Raw genomic sequence first — 20837 nt, 5'->3', positions numbered from 1 at the left:
GCCTTTAACAGAAGCTGAGTCATATGACCACATTAGATTATATGGTAAAAATAAAAATTATTCTATTACTTCAGATTAGCTACTTTGTTGGCTAATTACAACTTTGTTGTAGCCCTGCTGATCTGAAGAAATGTGCACGCACACGAAAACCTATACCCAGGATAAAACTTGATTGGTCTTAAAGGTACCACTGGCCTCAAACTTTGTTATGATTAGCGGTGGAAGGGCCATCAAACCACAAGTGACCTATTGTGACCCAATAGGGTTTGTAAGGCAAGATGCAAACAGAGGTGCTTTGCCATTGCCTGCTTCTGAGTAGCAACCCTGGACTTCCTTGGCCGTCTCCTGTCTAAGTACTCAGCAAGGCCAACCCTACTTAGCTTTTGAGACCTGATAAGATCAGGCTAAAGTGGGCTTAGTGGGCTTAAAGGAAGCAATCAGTTTAAAAGCAGCTTTCTGTAACATGGTTCTGCTTCTCCTTTAAATCTGAGCTGTGGTCCTACTGGTGTGCCCTGACATGATAGCCCAGGCAAGCTTGACCTCATCAGATCACAGGAGCCTAGGAGGACTGACCCTGGCTGGTATTTGGATGAGAGACCTCCAAGGAACACGAGGGTCATGATGCAGACACAGAAATTTCTGCAGCAAAGAAATTAAAAGATGCTTGCTCCTGGGGAGGAAAGCCATGGCAAATCTAGACAGCATCCTAAAAAGCAGAGACATCACCCTGCCAACAAAAGTGTGCCTAGTCAAGGCCATGGTATTCCCAGTTGCAATGTATGGGTGTGAAAGTTGGACCATAAGGAAGGCCGAGCGTCAAAGAATTGAAGCTTTTGAACTCTGGTGCTGGAGAAGACTCTTGCAAGTCCCTTGGACTGCAAGGCGAACAAACCGGTCAGTCCTAGAGGAGATCAACCCTGACTGCTCCTTAGAAGGCCAGATCCTGAAGATGAAACTCAAATACTTTGGCCACCTCATGAGAAGGAAGGACTCCCTGGAGAAGAGCCTAATGCTGGGAGCGATCGAGGGCAAAAGAAGAAGGGGACGACAGAGAATGAGGTGGCTGGATGGAGTCACTGAAGCAGTAGGTGCAAACTTAAAAGGACTCCAGGGAATGGTAGAGGACAGGAAGGCCTGAAGGATCAATGTCCATGGGGTCGCAATCAGTTGGACACGACTTCGCACCTAACAACAATAGACAGATTACTACCTGCTGGGATTTAGATTTATAGGAGTACTAAGACCCTATGTGGTGGGGGATAAATTAGGATTATCTGTCCCATAGCCTGAAGGATTTAATAGAACTTGAGAAAGCATTAGGAGGCTTCCCTGCTAATATGGTGGATGTTCCTGTTGATGCGTTGGTTGAGCTCTGGAATGGGGAAATGACATGTAATGAACTATAATCCCATTTAGGTGCCTCTCTCAGGTCTAAGATCCCAGGTAGCCCTTTGGTTTACTCAGGGGCTATGGACAATGAATGGCTAGATATACAGTGGAGAAAGGCTTGGAATGAATCTAACAAGGGGCAGGCTAGAGTTCACTTTAAAACCTACTCCATGGTGGTGATGGTAACAAAGAAACAATATTTTCCTACTACCATTGCATCAGTGCAGTGCAGACCTGCAGAACTTTTCCAGGTGGTCAAGGGCCTATTGGGTTCTGGGTGAAACAAGAAAGTGGACATAATCCTCTGGGGATCTATGTTCCTCATCTGAGCTGAGCATTTTGGTGTAGTGGTTAGGAGTGCGGACTTCTAATCTGGCATGCCAGGTTCGATTCTGCGCTCCCCCACATGCAACCAGCTGGGTGACCTTGGGCTCGCCACGGCACTGATAAAACTGTTCTGACCGGGCAGTGATATCAGGGCTCTCTCAGCCTCACCCACCCCACAGGGTGTCTGTTGTGGGGAGAGGAATGGGAAGGCGACTGTAAGCCGCTTTGAGCCTCCTTCGGGTAGGGAAAAGCGGCATATAAGAACCAACTCTTCTTCTTCTTCTTCTTCTTTGTAGTTATCAGCCCATTAGTTTGAGTACAGAATTATGACATTTTCAGCATTGGTACTCTTTTCCCCTTCAGGACTGAATCAGATGACATTCTGTGAATGACATTCTGTGACATAAAAGTGTACCAATGCTGGTAATGTCATAATTTACTCAAACTAATGGGCTGATAAGAAGAAGAGTGAAGAGTTGGTTCTTATATGCCGCTTTTCCCTACCCGAAGGAGGCTCAAAGCGGCTTACAGTCGCCTTCCCATTCCTCTCCCCACAACAGACACCCTGTGAGGTGGGTGAGGCTGAGGGAGCCCTGATATCACTGCTCGGTCAGAACAGTTTTATCAGTGCCGTGGCGAGCCCAAGGTCACCCAGCTGGTTGCATGTGGGGGAGTGCAGAATCAAACTTGGCATGCCAGATTAGAAGTCTGCACTCCTAACCACTTGCTCTACTTAGATGAGAAATACAGAAAGTGAGTACAAGACCTATGCATTTGCTGGCAGGGACTCATGGGAATTGTAGTCCATGGACATCTGGAGGACCACAGGTTGACTACCTCTGCCCTATGCCATGTCAAGGCCAAGATAAGACACCAAAGGCTTCTGGTGCTTTTACACTGGTAAAGAAATATGGGATGTGTTGGCATTGTTGAATTAATGATACTTTTGACTCTCACAGCCCAGGAAGAAGAAACTAACAAGTGCAATTGTGCTAACTGTAAAAATACTGCAAGAGTAACTTTTGTAGCAGAGTACAAGATCCACAGGGATTCATTCAGAGATGGCTGATGTTCTCCCTGGATTTCAAACCAAATTTATAAGGATTTCAAGCCACATTTATAAGGAATATTCATTTTCCAAACTGAAACCTAACAAGACAATGACAAAAAGGCACAAGGGGAAAAAGAACTATAAGAGAAGAGGAAAAATTTAAATTATTCGAAACCTTGTGAAAATTTCTTAACACAACATAAAATAGGTTCAAACCTGGATAATTCTCTCTTACCCATCCATAATGAGAATTGTTTCCACTTTTAGTGATATGACATTCCAATTATGAGCCACATGAAAAGCTTTTTTGTAAAGTGACATGCTTCAGTTTTTCTGATCACACAGAACCTTGCCATGTGGAACGGCATTCATGCACTTAGTTCCATTTTGAACAGACTTAAAATTACCTACTGCAGACACATGACGAAGTCCCAGGATCATGAGTTGTAGTTTAGGATGTCTTTATGGAATAAAAGTTGTCACAGTAGATAAAGCAATTATAGTATCTCCTATGACCTATTGGTTGTACAGCTTGTTCTAGTTTGGGCTAGCCAGCTGGTTCTTTCATAAAAGGCAGATTGCTATTCTAAAGGCTCTGTGTTACAGTATGTTGTCCCAAATACTCCAATAAAAGATTAAAAGATTCCCTTTGTTAAAAGGGAGCTTACTGGAAGACTCTGGTAATGGATACAACCTTCAGTTACCAAGAAATTCAGAAACTACAATATACATTATAGCAATTTTTTTCACAAATGGATATACTAGTAGATGAGATTCATACCTTTTCCCCATCTAATTGTGAAAGGCTAGTTATCATGGGTAAGAGGTAGAAGCTTATTCTTCTCATTAGATACAAAAGTTACAAAGTATCATGACTACAGATGCTACTTGAGGCATCATAACAATACCTTGGGATAGAAATTCTTAATAACAATTCTTAATTTTAAAAGATGGAAATAGCTGCTGAGTTTTGAAAGTAAGTGGCTGAGTTGTTAAATTAAACATGATTCCCCACTGTTACCCCCTAAGCTCTTGTGTACATCTTGGACTAGATGAAGTGCAGAGCCCATTTCAATGCCCCCGCTAAATTTGGCATGGGTAGCTTCTTGATGCATTTATTGACACTGTTGATACTGCTGGGCGACAATAGATCAACTAATAATAAATAAAGTCTACCATTGAGGACATTCAAGTACAACATCTCTTGACCTCTGACCAACATCCAGGGCCATTCTGCACCGGGATCAATGTTGCAAATTGTTTGCGGAACAAAAAATCGCCATTTTAAATAGTGGAATTCGTCGTTATGCATACCTGCCTTTGTAGTGGAATCCAGTTGTGTTTCTATCGTTTCCCACAGGGTTCCGGTCTCTGCAAAAATCGCTAGCCAGGAAGCGCTATTGCTGAGCTGTGTCCCGCCCCTGGCCGTCAAGCAGCCAATGGGCGGCCGTTATCATGCTCCCAAACAGCCCCTTTCCCTTTAAGGAAGGTTTTTTTTTTTTTAAACACACCCGTTGCAACGAATATGCATTGATTCGTTGCACTGGAGAGACCCATCCAGCTAGCAGGTGGTGTTTGAGCTGCCGTTTCATCGTTGCCACGCTCCCCCCGAGTGAAAAAAAAATCCCCCCCTCACGGGCGCGATTTTCGGCCAAACACAGTGTGAAAAATAAAGGGAAAATAATCCAGCAAATGGGCCTCTGTGTTGCTTGTGTTTGGTGACTTTAAACAGAGGGACTGCAGCCGGGGAAGCCTCACTGGGTAAACGAAGGCTTGCCGGTGCGTTGATCTCCGCTCACTCGGAGAAAAAAAAATGGCGATCGCTTTGCCGGAAGTTCAGAGGAGAGAGCCAGGGGGCAGGACTTTGCAGAAACCGCAACAATGGTAACCCACAGAACTTTCCCGCTAGTGTTGCAGATTGGTTGCAGGAGTGTAGCACTTTCCGGAAGGTGAATCCACTTTTTGGGATTTCCCTGAAAGCGCTACAACGAAGCGCTTTTTGCGGATCGGTTTCAGGAGTGTTGCAGATTGTCAACGACGTTGTGCATAACGGCAAAACTGTAGCGATTTCAATTAGTAACCATTGTGCTATTTTGGACGAATGCGGAATGGCCCCCAAAGTTAGAACAAGAAAGACTACCTGAACAAGGCTGTTGTTGTTTTTTTACAATTAATGCTTGGGAATTTCCGCACCCTTTAAAAATAGTAAAATACTTAACTTTCGTTGTTGTTATAGTCCAGCCCCTCCATATGATGTCACCAGCAAGCAGCATCTGGGCAGTAAATGGCCGGCTACATCCTCCATTTTAAAGTGCTAGTTGATGAATCCCAAAAAGTGGATTCACCAACATATGTAGTGCTACCAACCGGAGAACAACCAGCAGGCCACCACAAAAAAAAATGTATGGAGGCGAAGAAGCGCTATCTCCGCCTCCAATGTCCCACCATTGTACCCACCTCCCTCTCCCTTCTCCTGTTTTTTTTTTTTTAAGCAAACTGCCTGGAGCAATGAATAGGTGTACAAGTGTGCAGGCAAAGCCAAATAAATTCCCCCCCCCCAAAGTTGTAGCACAAAGCCTCTCTAATCAGGAACGAGATTCATTTTTAAAAGAAGCAAGACTCATGATTCCATAAGGGGTGGCAATAAAGAAGCACAATGCATCTATGATTAGATGCATAGGTGTTTCAACAGAGAAGTATTGAATTTAAAATTTAAAAAAATTAGCAGGCATTGTAGGCAATTTAAAACATTGGGAAAGGGATAGGCTGCCTGGCTTGATTGACAGGTGGAAGAGAGTTGCTTATAAACCGCATTGCTCTCTTCTGCCATTTCAAGCAGCACTTCTGGATGGAGAGAAGCATGAAATGGCGGCAGAGAAGAGCGAGACATCAACAAGGTGAGGAGGGGCTGGGAGGTGTGATTATTAGTGCTACACCATTCAGCTGGTGTAATGCCATTTTTAACAATGTGCGAAAATGCCTTTGTTTTTATCAAGAATTCAGAGGATGATTAATTAAATTGGTCTTTGCCAAGCTATGTCATAAAATTGGACTTGTAAATGGTTTGCCTGCATTATAATGTTTCCTTGGTGCAAGACAGGTCCTCTAACACAATATGAAGTAGCCAAATGTATTTCACAGCATTGAGGGAACACTGATGGGTCACAGGGCAATGCAAGGGTAAATGTGTTTTAAAAATCACCTGCGCAAAATTTTGTAATGGGTCATTAATCTCGTTCTGCATGTTCCCTGTTTTAAAAAATTTCAAAATTTGTGTTAAAAAAGTGAATACCATAGTACCAAGAGTACCAACAATATTGGCTACAACCCTAGTTACATTTACTTAAGAATGACACAGAAAACAAAACAGGGCTTATTTCTCAGAAAAATGTGCAGAAGATTAGGTTGTAGGTTTCCAAACCTATGTACATTTAATTGGGAGAACACTCTAAATCAGTGGTCCCCATCCTGCGGGCTGCGGCCCGGTGCCGGGCCGCAAAGGCCATGGCACCGGGCCGCGGCTCCCTCTCCCCGCCCCGCCCCCGCAGTAAAAAACTTCCCAGGCCGCAAGCTTGCGGCCCGGGAAGCTTCTTACTGCGGGAGGCGGGAAGAGGGAATCAGGGCCGGGCCACGCCTGTGCGGGCCACGCCCGCTCGGCCCGATCCGCGGGCGCGGCCCGGGCGCGGCCCGGGTGCGGCCCGATCCGCGGGCGCGGCCCACGGGCGCGGCCCGATCCGCGGGCGTGGCCCGCACGGGCGCGGTCCGCGGGGGCGCGGCCCGATGCCCTGCCGGTCCCCAGCCTCGGAAAGGTTGGGGACCACTGCTCTAAATCAATGTGACATATTTCTAAATAAATGCATTTAAAAACAGGCTATAGTGCTATGTTTTTGTAAATCTGCTAAACAACTGTTCATCTGCCAAAGGATGATTTAAATATAATCTAATCCAATGCAAATTTACATAGCAGATGCCTATGAATTAAGGCCCAATTCACCCATTAAAAGACTAAATAATCAGCTGCTTACACACTAACACAATAGGTTTACTTGTGAGAACAATTTAGCGTGAGAAGAAATAGTGCATACAACTACAGCAGCAAAGTTCTGTGTTCAGGGAGCTTGAAAATGTACATTTCTGCTGTAGGTTGCTGCTTTGGTATCTTACAAATGTCCTCCCTGTCTACTGTGTTGTGGAGTCACATACTGGGAATTATATGGACATAGATAGGTCAGTAATAGAGAAAATTCTAGTACATCTCCATGCATGAGAAAGCATATCTTCCTCTTCTTCACAGATTTTCAGTGCAATCCTAGATAGTGTTAAATACTTCTAAGCTCACTGACAATTGACGAATTGACTCAGAAGGCTGTAACTCTGTTTCCTACGCTTTCATATCATAAGAGAGGGGACAGCATTCCTTCCCATGTACTGCTATAGGAATTCATAGTGGAGTAGGACAAAGGAAAATTTAACTTAATGACTGATTACTGGCAGTGACAGGGCAGCAGGGCTAATCCCCACAGACACACAATGTCATCCCAGCCTCCTCCTAACCCTGGCCCGAATCAGGGCCTCGGATGGCCTGTGGCAAGGGAAATGGTGGGGGCCTGGTGCAGCTGCCGCCATGCATAATCAGTCAATGAACAACAGTTACAGGTGAATGAAACCTTCTTTTCATCATCGTGATTATATTCCACATTGAGAGGCTAGGAGATAATCTCTCTTTAAGCTTACATTGTACAAAATGTAATAATCCTAGATCGAGGGTGTGACGCTCTTAGCTGTTCAACTTTCCTAACTTCCTTTCTAGTGTTATCACAGTAATATCTGGTGAATGTTGAAGCAGACAACCACAGAGCCACACATCAAATTTCCTCAACTGGAGATTCTCTGAGAAAAGCCACAAAGGAAAATTGAGCTATGATGAGCATTCCCCTTGGAGGACACTGCACACCTGCCAGTTCATAGCACTGTTTAATTGCCAAAGCTATCCACTGAGAGACTGCCTGGCTAGATGTATGAATGCTCCCATTTTTCACTCCCATAACAGATAAAACAGGTGGGGCACATCTATAAAGAAAATAGTTACAGTATAATGGAACTGAAATTGCTTTATAAGAGAATAGGATTGCAGTCTATTCTACTGCTCATTATATGTATGACTAGCAGTGTCCACACTCCCCCCCTTATTTGGTTCTATTGGGCCTGGAAAAAATTTAGTAAAAATTTTCAATGGTTGCCAGCCATTTAAAACCTCCATTTGGTTCCCCCTTTCAAACATAAGGAAGTGAAAGCGACTCCTAAAATGGCTGCCAGCCATTCCAGCCATACATCAGGGCAGACGTACCAGCCCACTGTAAAGCTGGAATGGCTGCCAGACATTTAAAACTCTGTTTTGCTTCCCTTCATTTGAAGGAGCGGGGGGGGGGGGGAAAGCAAAATAGAGGTTTTAATTGGCTACCAGCCATTTAAAACTCACAGCTGATGGGTGGACCCATCAAGCTATGAGATTTCAATGTCAGCAACCATTTCAGCAGTCCATTTCAAAGAATGATAGAATCCTAGATTTGGAAGGGGCCCGACATGCCATCTTTTCCAACCCTCTGTTCAATGCAGGATCAGCCTAAAGTATGCAAGATAAGTATCTGTACAGCCATACTGAAGAATGTCATTAAAGGGGAGTTCACCACCTCCTTGGACAGTCAATTCTACTGATGAACTACTCTGACTGAACATTTTTTCCCTGGTATCTTGCCGATATCATTCTCCACACAGTTTAAACCCATTACTGTGGGTCCTAGCCTCTGCTGCAAACAGGAACCGTTCCCTGTCCTCCTCCAAGTGACAACTTTTCAGATACTTAAAGACAGTAATCATGTCCTCTCTCAACCTCCTCTTCCCAAGACTCCCAGCCTTTCCTCATAAGACTTGGTCCCCTGGCCCTGGATCATTCTCTTTGCTCTCCTCTGAACCCTCTCAATTTTGTCCACATCCTTTTTGAAGTGAGGCCTCCAGAGCAGCACACTACTCCAGGTGGGGTCCGACCAACGTGGTATACAGTGGGACTATGACATCTTGTGATTTTGATATGCCTCTGTAGATACAGCCTGAGATTGCATTTGCCTTCTTTACTACCACATTACACAATCTGCTCATATTTAGCTTACCCCAAAATCACATTCATACACATTGCTACCCAGAAGTGTGTCTCCCACCCAGTATGCACGCTTCTCATTTTAGTGACCCAGATGTAGAATTCTACACTTCTCCTTATTGAATTGCATCTTGTTCTCTTTTACCCACTTTCCCAGTGTGTTCAGATTGCATTAAACGCTATCTCTATCTTCTGGGGCGGTGGTCTCCAACCACCGGGCCGTGGCCCAGTGCCGGGCCGCAAAGGCCCCAGCATGGGCCACAGCTCCCTCTCCCCGCCCCCCCCACCGCAGTGAGAAACTTCTCAAGTTGCAAGCTTGCGGCCCAGGAAACTTCTTTTTGCAGGAGGGCGGGGAGCAGAAAGCGCGGCCGCCAGCGCAAACACACATGTGTGGCAGGTCCGCGCATGGCACGAACGCAAAGGCATGGACCTGCCACATATGCTCATTTGCGCATGCGCTGCAGCTGGATCGCCCCCCCCACCGGTCCGCAGCCTGATAAAAGTTGTGGACCACCATTCTGGGGTGTTCACTACTCCTCCTAATTTGGTGTCATCCACACATTTAATTAGAAGTCCCTTCACCCCCTTGTCCAGATCACTGATAAAAATGTTGAAAAGTCCTGGACCCAGTACCGAGTCCAGTGACACTCCACTGCTCACCTCCCTCCACTCTGATTAAATACCATTGACAACCACTTTTTGGATGTGGTTTTCTAACCAGTTCCTCGTCCACCTAACCATCTGAAAATCCAGTCTACAGTCCCCCAGTTTACCCATTGGAACATCTTGGTAAACCTTGTCAAAAAGCCTTACTAAAATCTAAGCAATCCACATCCATTGAGTTTCCACAATCTAATAAGCCTGTCACTTAGTCAAAGAAAGAAAGAAAGAAACCAAGTTGGTCTGGTAGGACCTGTTGGGGACAGATCCATGCTGACTTCCCTGGATCAACAAATTGTTCTCCAGATAATTGCAGATAATCCTTTTAAAATCTGCTCTATTACCTTATCTGCAATTGATATCAGACTGGCCTGTGGTTTACCAGGTCACCTCCCTTTTTTGAAGATTGGGATAACATTAGCTCTCCTCTAGTTCTTTGGCACCTCTACAGTCCTCCAAGAGTTCCTAAAGAAGATGGACAAGGATTCCACAAGCTCCGCTGTACATATTTTATATGTGTTAAGAACTGGTGTGTGTTAAAACCAGACCTCTGAAGGGACAAAACACGTTGGTCTATTGGTTCACATATTGCATAGCATACTGGCTTGCAATAGCCTATTGGCTGGACATATGTTTTTAATTCCTGTCGTTGTTGCTTTTTAAATTGTGCACAATAAAAGTAATATAGTTTTAACAACAATGCAGACATTCAACTTTTGTAGGTCCTAACTGTTACCAGTTGGGGTTTTTTGGTCCCAGTTCTAGCCCCCCCTTTTGTTCCCCCAGCTAAACAGGTAGCCAAGATTGTTTCTCTAATCTGTATTTGGCTTACAAATACCAAAGAAAGAAAGAAAGAAAGAAAGAAAGAAAGAAAGAAAGAAAGAAAGAAAGAAAGAAAGAAAGAAAGAAAGAAAGAAAGAAAGAAAGAAGTGGAATCTAGAAAAAATACAGGCTACAAAATATTATTGTTAATGTAAATGTAATGTAAAAAATGTGAAAACACCTTTCACAAGAATTCCAAACAAAGGCACAAAACAAGTTGATCTTTATGAAGTTTGTTAAATGGAGGATAATTCTTGAGCATTGATAACATACAAACACTGCTTCTAGTCAATGTCACTGCCACCAAAACCCTGCTTTATGGCTTAAACAGTTTACAAATCAGTTGGGGGGGGGTAATTTTCATTGAGGAATAAGGAGTACAAGAGGGTGGACCAAAAATCCTTTCAAAAAAATATCTCAATTACATTTTAGCGATTTCCAACTAACAGGGTCATGAAATACTTGAAACAATTTCTAAATGTATTTTCATTGAAGGATTAGCAAGTCCACTGTCCTTGAGTTGTAGTAAACAGTAAAAAAAAAAAAGCACCCCAAATGGCATGAGAAGACCCAAGGTTTTTTGGAGAATGCAGAATCTTCACTTGGACAGCCTTCTAATTTCTTTTGTAACCTTCATGATACCTGCAGAGAATACAGGTAATTAGGAGTTGGGTTGCCAATCTCAGACTGGTGCTTAGAATTCTTCCAGGATCACAACTGATATCCAGACTACAGAGATCAGTTCTCCTGGAGGAAATAGTCGTTTTGTGGCATTACATCCACGCAGAGCTCCCTGTGTCAAGGCTTGTAGTGAAGATATAAAGTGGTTGTAAAAATAATCCAACAGAACCTGGATGAGCCATTAGCAGCATGTCATCACTGGTACTAGCAGCAGGAATCCGTGGAAAGGCCAGGGCCAGGAAGTTACAAAGTGGTAGCCCTCAGGAGGTCCATAGCTCCTGCTCTGTCACTGAGTCAATGATTCCTTATCTAGCACTGTGCTGCTACATATCCCCTGTCTCAGAAGACGAGAGATCAAATCAATTGAAGACATCTAGGATTATAAATGAATTGAAGCATGTGCTGACCCTCATATTTCTGGTTTGTCTTAACGCATACTTGTCAAAAAGGGTGACCACTACTGCAAGAAATGACAAAAATAGAAGCATCTCTAAGGCTTGATTCTCACGTTCCTTTTCATACTGCGGCAAGAAACCCTGCGTAAGTGTATGTACTGACAGATGGGCAAGATATAGACATGTATAATTCAGTTCATTCAAAATAAGTGGCAGCCTGATTTTTTTGTTAAAAAAATCTGAAATACCAGGGGTTTTACCATAGGCATGTACCTAATGATGGGAAGATGAGTTGTGCCATCTGATTCAAGGAGAACCTGTCCTCCAAAATGTCTTATATTTAGCAGCCGTGCTCAGATCTTTGAAACTGAGAGGCATACCTTTCTTTATGGAGTCAATCCATCTAATGCTGCATCTTCCTCTTTTCCTGCTGCCTTCAACTTTTCCAAGTGTTATTGTCTTTTCCAGTGACTTTTGTCCTTTCATAATGTGCCCAAAGTATTATAGCCTCAATTTATTCATTTTAGTTTCTAGGGAGAGTTAAGGCTTGATTTGATCTAGAACCTGTATCATACTTTTATTTATTTACTTTATGATAATTTATCTTTCTCACCAAGATAAGTGTATCTGTATTTTGTACTTTGGAATGCATATGCAAATAAAAAAACGACAACCAAGATCAAATGAGACACAGCCCTAAGATAATAGCAGATGTGTGTTTGGATTGCTATGTTTTAATGGGAAACAGTTGCTACTGACTTTTACACAGCTTTTATCCCCTAAAGAATATTTGTCAATTTATCTGAGAGTGAAGGAAAGATTATGGAAGATGTTAATCCACACTAACAAGTTTTGCCCATTTGGGGGGCTTATCTGCACCCAGAAAATATAGTGAAATGCTGACACCATTTTTTTTTCATTTTACATGACATTATCAGCATGACATTGTCAGCATCCAACGTCTCAGCAGCAAACTGGCAGCTACATCCTCCATGTTAAAGCGCGTTGTAGTGTGAGCGAGAGGAGACCAACCAGCAAACACACACTAAGGACAGGTGTGGAGGCGAAGTAGTGCTATCTCCGCCTCCAGTGCCTGCCCTGGCACCCGCCTCCCTCTCCCTTCTCCCAGGGACAGGGCTTTGTTTTTTTTAAAGCAAACTGCCTGGAGCAACGAATACATATTAAATCGTCCAGGCAGAGTAAAAAGAAAATTTCCCCACTAATTAACACACAAAGCATGCCTCTCTAACCCCTTATATAACCATGTTATTTTCCCTATTCACAGAAATAATGTGACCACAGAACTCAAACGACATCAATGAACCTAGAGTAAGTAATATTGAATCACTTTACATGGTCATTTCTTCTCAGCTATTTTGAAATTTAGTTGTCCAGCTACAATATATCATGACAAAAATGAAGCCAAGGTAAAAATAGTGGCTCACTTGTTCTAGATAACACGTGCTGGGTCTCAGTGCTAACAACGAATGATGGGCCTGCAATTTTCTAGCAGGACAGCTCAAACCACTACCTTAACTTTATGTATTTCTTAGAGTAAAAAGCTATGATACATGCCTGTAATGTTGTACATAGCTTGTTAAGAGAGCTAGTAGTATGCACATTACTTCAGTTTCCAACCAGTGATGCATCTCTTATTTCTGAAATAAGGCTGTTGTTGTTGCTTGTTTTTAAAATGTGGGTTGATTTATTTGCTACTTTCAGAATGGTACAATTTAATAAAGACTCAAATGCCCTTGATGGGGATAAACCACACATAATTCATTAAAAACACTTAGTAATGCAATCAGTGTTTTATCAAGCCAACTCAAACTCAGAGATGGCCAAGAAATACATGCCATATATGAGTGGTCTAGTTTTGTGGCATCAAACAAAAACTAATATATCCAAGGCCCTCCAGGCATACTACACAGATTACACCTGATGTATCTTAGGAACAACATGTTTAAATTATTCGCCCAAGGCTGTGAAGGTTATCAGGATTAGAATTCAGGCACTCCCAACTCCCACTCCTATAGTCATTACTGCACCCTGTCTCACCAATGTATAGCCAGCCTCAGCCAGCACGGCTTTTGTCATCACTCATTTTTTGCAAATGCCACACATTTTTTTCCAACACTACCTGAGCATTTTGTCTTACTTGCATGGACAGAATAAATTGAGATCAAGAAAGCATGTCACAGCTTGTTGGTTTTGACATGAAGCTTCCTACAACACAACCAGAACACACAAACAGCAATAATACAATCATCAGGTTAGCAACTTACATAACAAGCAAATGTCTTTCAAATCCCAGGAGCAAAATGGAGGGCAAAGGAAGAAAGAAACCTTTTATTTCTGATACAGATATTGCAATCCCCCACTGTACTAACCATGTTAGTATGATGTATATACAAGGAGTTGTTATGTTCATTAAATGAGAAAAAGCAGCTGATCATTTTAACTAGGGACATTCTTTCCTAATTACAGGAAATATATGTTTTCAAACTTTTTGAAGAGAGGAGGAAATGATATAGCATTTACTTATATTTAAAACCACTACCTGGGAATGATCTTTCTTTCTCATAATAGCACTTGGTAAATGAAATGTCAATCTGGATTGTTTATGCATAGAGTATATACATGTATATAGTTTATGTATAAATGTGTATTTCGAATATATTAGCATAGAAAATCCCAGGAAGTTGGAGGTGTCCCTTTTCTAAAAGGTGTGGAAAGTGTAGACTTGGATGGGCTAGCAAATTCCTCTGCAGGAGACAACAATGCAGAAAAATCCAAAAATAAGGTCCAAGTCAGCAGCCTTCTTCTTCCCATCCACCCGCAGTCAGAAAACCATGGTTAGGACACAGATATATATATCTGTAGCTGTAATACACTAATACAGAAGCAGCAGAACACTTTATCTGGAACTATTTAGTCCTTCATTAAAAAAGTACATATGAACAGAGTCAGCAAGATTATGTATTCAACTAGTAAAAGAGCCCATTGTATTCCAAATACAATGGGCCCTAGCAGGGGGGTGGAGAGCGAGGGACTGGCGAGGGCAGGGTGAGGAAAGGTAGCTTACCGGTGAGAGGGCTGTAGCGACGTCGGGCAGCTCCTTCGTGGCGGGCAGCTCCTTGGGTGGCTTCTTCTCGGCGGGCAGCTCCTTCGGCGGGCGGCTCCCTGGCGCGGTCTTCTTGCCGGCGGCCATCTTCGTGTGCCGGCGATGCGTTTTTAGAGGCCGGGGGCTCCCTGGGCGGCGGCGGGCGCGGCCGGCGGGCGCGGCCCGATCCGCGGGCGCGGCCGGCGGGCGCGGCCCGATCCGTGGGCGGGGCCGGCGGGCACGGCCCGATCCGCGGGCGCGGCCGGCGGCGGCGGCCCAATGCGCGGGCGCGGCCCGTGGGCGCGGCCCGATCCGCGGGCGCGGCTCGCGGGTGCGGCCCGATCCGCGGGCGTGGCTCGCGGGCGCGGCCCGATGCGTGGGCGCGGCCCCCGCGGGGGCGGCCCCCACGGGCGTGGCCCGATGCCCTGCCGGTCCCCAGCCTAATAAAGGTTGGGGACCACTGGCTTAGAGGTTCTTAGAGGGCGGCTGGCTTGGAGCAACTGCGAGCTGCGCTACGCGCGGCTCGCAGTTGCTCCGGCAAGGAATCGGAGGGACCAATCGGCAGGCGCGAAGCGCCTGCCGATTGGTCCCTCCGATAGTCTGTCATGAGGAAGGGGCCAATCGGCACCCTTCCTCATCCCGGACACAGCCCGCCTTCCAAGGGCTTACTGTTTTATTTAGTCCGTGGCGCCCGCGGCGCCACGGGCGGTGTAAAGATGATTATTCATAAAAGCTAAAGGGTGGGAAAGAAACTCCAAGAACATAAAAGCAGACTCTTTCTCCTTGGGGATTCACTTCAATCGTGTGAGCCCTGGGTATGGAGCATAACTTTCCCAAGGGCATTTTCCTGCTGTTTCCCAAGAACTTTGTTGTTATGACAGAACTGACCTTGAAAAGATGGCAAAGGCGAGAACAAGATGCAATGAGCACCCCTTTCACTGCTATAAGGCAAAGAATTTCCATATTTGAAAGTGGTACACAAAAGCTGTATAAGCTGTATACCTGGCCTAGCAGGGGGAAAAGGGGCTTACCAAAAATGTTCAATAGAATTCCTGGATGCTATCCAAAGACAGGAAAGCCTGCTAAAAGGTCTCAAGGGAATGGAAAGTCTATGTTTTGAGACAACTGACACCTATACAATGCCCCCTCCCTTTGCTCTGCTTTATTTTTACATGGTAAATAAATCATATCATTTTTCCCCATCAACATAAGCAACAAGGTGTGATGAAAGTAAATCATGCAGACTTCTTAAATTAATCTATTTTTTTTCCTTCAGAGAAGAACGAAAAGCTCATACTTCCCTCCACCCTAAGGAGACAAGTTCCCTAATTAAAAGTTTCATTAGGTAATGATATAAAAGTGTTTTAGATGTTACTTAACAGGTGGTTTCTTGTTCAAATAGCTGAGATTTTACTTCATGATCTATTCTGATTGAGAGCAACTTAAACAAATCTGTTCCACAAAGATGTTTAGCCAAATAAAACTCACGCAGGCCAAATTTATCTTCTTAGCTAGGGAATTTTCCACATTGGTAAAAATGACATTAAAATGACAGCATTCTTTTTTTTACTCCTGGACAGTACATTTTAGTTGGCTCTTCTACATTATTTGTAGTTTCACTGTGTTCTGTTTCAGACTTGGAAATTATTGAGTAACATATCAGAATTCCCTTTTAGGATTCCAGTTTATAGCTGATGGTCTGGCGCTGCCTGAGGAGGGACTCACGATCTTTCTAGCTGTGGCTTCAAACAAAGACCTTGTGGAAGAGCTCCATTTTACAGGCCCTGTGGAACTTTGACAGCTCTGTGAGGGCCCTTAGCTCTCCTGGGAAATCATTCCACTAGGTCAGGGCCAGGACCAAAAAGGCCTGGCCCTAGTCAAGGCCAGACGCACTTCCCTTGGGCCAGGGATCACCAATAGATTAGAACACACAAAGAGCCCTGTAAAGGGGGGGGATAAGAAGATAAGCAGTCCCTCAGGTGGGACCCAAGCCTTAAAGGCCACCAAAACCAAAACCTTGAACTTGATCTGGACTACAACTGGCAACCAGTGCAGCTGCCTCAGCACCAGCTGGTTATGGGCCCTCCAAGATGTATCTGTGAGGACTCTAGCAGCTGCACTCTGTGCCAACTGCAATTTCTGGGACAAGGAAAAGGGCAGGCTCATGTAGAATTACAGAAGTCCAATCCAGAGGTGACCGTTGCATGAATCACTGTCGCCAACCAGTCCAAGGGCAGGTAGGGCATAGTAACCTCGCTTGACAAAGATGGTAAAGTGCCATGCGGGCTACTCCCATGACCTGGGCCTCCATTGATAAGGAGGCATCCAGGATCACGCCAAAGTTCCTGGCCAAGGGCGAGATGTTAAGCCGCACCCCAGCCAAGGTGGGTAGGTATGCTTCCTGACCCCTTGCCTTCCTGCCCAGCAACAGGACTTCTGTCTTTGAGGGGTCGAGTTTCAGCCGACTTTGCTTCAACCATCTAGTAAATGTATCCAGGGGGGAGCCTGGGAAGCCATCCATCCATCGGGAGATAGAGATGGGTGTCATCTGCATATTAGTGACAACCCAGCCCATAACTCCAGACCTCCTGGCGGCCCTACTCTTTTTCAGTCGCCCACCGACGGACTTCACCCAGGGACCGGGATGCCTGCCGGGGAGGAGGGTCGCCCCACGCCGCTGTGCCCAACTTTCTCTCCACCCAGCGACTGATCTATCAAGGTTAGCATTACCTGTTCTGCCTGGCAGTGGCTCTCCAAGCTCTCTTTCATAAGGTAAAGGTAAAGGTATCCCCTGTGCAAGCACTGGGTCATGTCTGACCCTTGGGGTGACGCCCTCTAGCGTTTTCATGGCAGACTCAATACGGGGTGGTTTGCCAGTGCCTTCCCCAGTCATTACCGTTCACCCCCCAGCAAGCTGGGTACTCATTTTACCGACCTCGGAAGGATGGAAGGCTGAGTCAACCTTGAGCCGGCTGCTGGGATTGAACTCCCAACCTCATGGGCAAAGCTTTCAGATGGCTGCCTTACCACTCTGCAACACAAGAGGCTCATGCTCTCTTTCATATCACCTACTAATTGATATTTTTAGCTGGAGTTGTTAGGGATTCAACCGTGGACCGTATGACAAGCACATGCTGAATCACTGAGCCACAGTCCCCCTCCCACTGTGAAAAGAGTTTTAAATACTGCTAGAAAAATATAACAAAGTAATAAAAATGATGCTGGTATTCATGCAAAAAATCAAATTGAAGTAAGATAAAGAACCTGAGAAAGGTGAGCTGAGAAATTTTATAAGGACTGAGTGATCAGGTCATTAGATGCATTTACAGCATGATATTATTTAATCATGTTAGCCAAACGGAGCCTCTATGTTTGAACCTCCTATATTTCTGAATACCAGATGTTAGCAATAAACAGGGGTAGCTGTTGCCTTCATGCCAGGCTTACAAGCTTCCCGGAGACATCTGGCTGGCCACTGTGGTAGATAAGCACTTACTTAACTCTTCTCTACTGAAATCAGTGGAATTTAACAGTGCTTAACATTGGATTGTTGTTGCATCTTTGGTTGGATTGTTTATCTCTAACCATCCCAAATATCTGCATGCTGTTTACATTGCATGAGACTGCCTTCTCGCCATACAGCAAGCCAAAAAAGGATATCTCAGAGCAAAATTAATTCAATTGGCTGAAGGGCATTAAAAGAAACATATAATAATTAAAAGCAGAAAATCACCAAGTTTTGTAAGCCACAGGAGTTTGAAGAGGCACGTGCTGACCTCGTGATGCTCCACAGTCCTTAGGGGACTGTTTATGTAGAGGAAGTACATTTTAATTAAATAGTCCTGGGGAACAAACAACAAACTTAAATAGCAGGTCATCTAGATTCCAAAGGGTCAATAGAAAGCAAAGCTGAAAGGAGACAAATCTATATTTCTAGACACACTTCAGTTTGCTTTCCACTCGCTGTTTCTCTGCCTTTTCTGAGAGTGGAGTTGTGATAGTTGTTCCCAAAGGAAAGAATTCAAAAGCATAATGATTCCCGCAGACACCCCCCCCCTCCCTGTGCTCCTCAGAGGCTATTTCCCCACCATCCACATTGTTATGTCTCCTCATTGGTCAGTTTCGCTCTGGGCATGCATTTTGGAATTAGAAGTAGAAATCCTTCAACCTGCATTTTATTGACCACTAGCCATCTCAATAGAACATTAGTGGTACTCTTCCCTTCATTGGTGTACAAGTTCCAATACTGCCTACTTTTCCCATCTTGGCAATATCAGGGGACTTTTAAAGAAAAGGAATGAGCCAAGCGATATGTCTTGCAAGACTCAGATCACTGGAGGAAAATAACATTGTCCTGAAAGCTTTAAACCATGTTGTGTGTGTGTGTGTGTGTTTATGTCCTGTTTAAAGATTTAAAAGATGTGTGCCCTCTGTTGGAAATACTTATTGCAAGAGTGGCAATCTCCAGGAGGGTAAGGAGTGAGAGTAAGGAGGCTTTCCCCAGCAAGCATTTTGGCAGCAGTGTTGAGTGGCACTTAAAAAGTCACCTGTAATCGGATGCCTGCATTCCAGCCTTGGGAGGCTTCAGGATCTTGCCAGCCATTTCCCCCAGACCTGGCCAGCCCTTTCATCTTGGAGAAGCCAGTGGGGAGCCCACGTGGCTGCTTGGACTGGCTCTGGAGCATGTTGGACTGGCTCTGGAGCATATGCTTGTATGTGTGAAGAAATCATGATCCAGTCCTTTGCCCCCTCCCAGCACAGTGACCTGATGCCTTCTATTGCTATTGTGCAGCAGAGCAGAAGACTGGCACAGGGTAACCCACAGGCTGCTCCAGGCAATGGGCATGAATCTTGCCTTCCTCCCCACTGGCCTGGGTTGCCTCTGGTTGCTGCTGGGGCAGGGTGGCAAAACTCCAGTGACACCTCCCTCCAAGCTCTGTGCTGTGTTCTGTTCTGCCCAAGAGATTCTGTGCAAGTCCCAAAAACCTCCTTCTAGCATGCAATCAGAAGGGATCTGATATGGGGAATTTAGACTTTCAAAGCTGATGTCCCTCTAAACTCTAGTTAGACTCTAAGTTGCTCCTGGACTATAATCTAGGTAAAAAATCAGCAGCCTTCAGGAGAATAGGCTGAATTCTCTCCCAGGTTTTCAGATGGACTATTTTGTTAATCCCTGCACTGTGTGTGTGCGTGTATGCACACCCCGCAAGTAACTCGTGAATCTGAACACCGGGGTTAGCTGCCAAATGTTGCAAAAAAGCAAAGACCTCAATAGTAGTTTGTACCAAACAATGACCCCTCCGTTCACATACTATGGCCTCTGCAAGAGGCACTGTAGAGACACACCTGGGCTCCAGCTGCTTATGCTCCACGATGGTCTTGTCCCCCCAGCCGAGGACGCATTGCTCTGCAGCAAAGGTGTCCAAATATGCATAAAGTCACCCCATGGAATCCCTCCTCAAGGAGTGCTGGAATCCACCAGCTGCTGTTAAGTTTGGTACTGGCTTTCCTGGCTTGGGACACTGAGCAGGAAGGGAAAGTGGTGGCATCCCTGAGCAGGTCCATCAGCAGTTCACTTTGCTTGATCCACACACCAACTGCTGCAGGCATCTGATTGCAGGCAGCTTTTAAAGTGCCCCACAACACCACTGGAAAGATACCCCAGCAAACATCTTGTACTAGAGATTGCCACTCTTGAAATAAGCATTCTCAACAGAGGGCACACTTTAATCTTTAAACAGCACATGCACACACACATACACGCAAAGTCCAGAAATGGACAAGTTGGGGAAAGTAACGGGGGAGAACCACTAACATTCTGCTAAGTTACTTGAAGAAACTCTACTTACAATTTCAAAAAACTGATCAGTGAGCAGAGACCAACCACACAGCACAACAAAACCCCAAACACCTCAGTGCTGTGACGCTGATTTTTCTCATTGGTATGCAGAAAACATACCCTGCAATTCCCAAGAGGAAATCGGAGTGGACAAAGGTACAAAGGAAAGCCCGACTGAATCGTCTGTACTAAAAATCAAAAGTATGCTGTGCGTGCAGAAAAGCCCCTTGTCCTCACAGGATATGCACCATTCTACTGAATGAGGGCATATCCTGGGAAGACAAACTGTGGTGCTTCATGAGTGCACAAACGAGTTTAGAAAAAATATGATGTCAGACTCAGAAACCCAAATCTAATTGCTTGTCATTATACTACAACTGATTTCATAATCAGGTATTTCATGCTGCTAGCTTATT

General features: G+C 44.7%; 1 protein-coding gene across 3 annotated transcripts in view; it reads right to left on the bottom strand.

The window, feature by feature from the left end:
* Nucleotides 1-20837, bottom strand: part of CSTPP1 (centriolar satellite-associated tubulin polyglutamylase complex regulator 1) — a 148446-nt gene that overhangs the window by 50746 nt on the left and 76863 nt on the right. The gene's annotated exons all lie outside the window — the stretch shown is intronic.

Source organism: Paroedura picta, chromosome 2 (assembly GCF_049243985.1).
Source record: "Paroedura picta isolate Pp20150507F chromosome 2, Ppicta_v3.0, whole genome shotgun sequence".
NCBI lineage: Eukaryota > Metazoa > Chordata > Lepidosauria > Squamata > Gekkonidae > Paroedura > Paroedura picta.
Note: the sequence above shows the minus strand (reverse complement) of the source record. Positions and strands in the feature narration are given on the sequence as shown.